Raw genomic sequence first — 741 nt, 5'->3', positions numbered from 1 at the left:
CACAAACGCAAACAAACCTAGAACAGCGCGTTTTTCCTCATCCACTCCGCCTTACTTCCATTTAGACCTTTTATTACTAAAACTTTACGGCAGTAGTCAGAGACCCTCACATACATAACATTCCTTGGCTTTCTATTTGTAATTTTATCCCCGTTTACTGCTCCTTTCTTGTTGAGACCCACATTCACTTTTCACACAATTATCTCACATCTGGAAGATATACAAAAACAAACTTAGCGTTTTGAAGATATTGTAGTGTCTATTTGCTTTACGTAATTTACCTCGAGAGGATCTCGATATTTACTTTTGTTGTCACTGTTTGTGATGAGTAACTCTATCATTTCTTATTCGTTTAATTATTCATTTGTACGGCATTGATCAGTTCATGATATATTTACAAAAAAACGCACACATATATATAGAGAGATTTATTTATTCAACTTCTTTATTTTATGTTTACTATTCTTTTTGGTTGTGGTGGCGGGGGTTGCAGAGGATGTTCTCTTAAATGTTCTATAGCTGCCTAAATGGAGACCATCTTCTGAAGGATATACGTGCAACTTCAGACACCAGAATATTTTACATACATTCATCCAGAAGCCCCTTGCCGGTGCACATTATGATTCTGTAAATGATATCCGAAAAAACTCGGCGGGTACGGGGGTTAATCAAGTCATAAAGCTACTTCTAAGCCCTATTAGTATGATTGAACCTATCTATAATAGGCTGGTCCCTCAAGAG

This window comes from Penaeus monodon, chromosome 32 (genome assembly GCF_015228065.2).
Source record: "Penaeus monodon isolate SGIC_2016 chromosome 32, NSTDA_Pmon_1, whole genome shotgun sequence".
NCBI classification, from domain to species: domain Eukaryota; kingdom Metazoa; phylum Arthropoda; class Malacostraca; order Decapoda; family Penaeidae; genus Penaeus; species Penaeus monodon.
The sequence above is the reverse complement of the archived record's forward strand: the minus strand, read 5'-3'. Positions refer to the sequence as shown.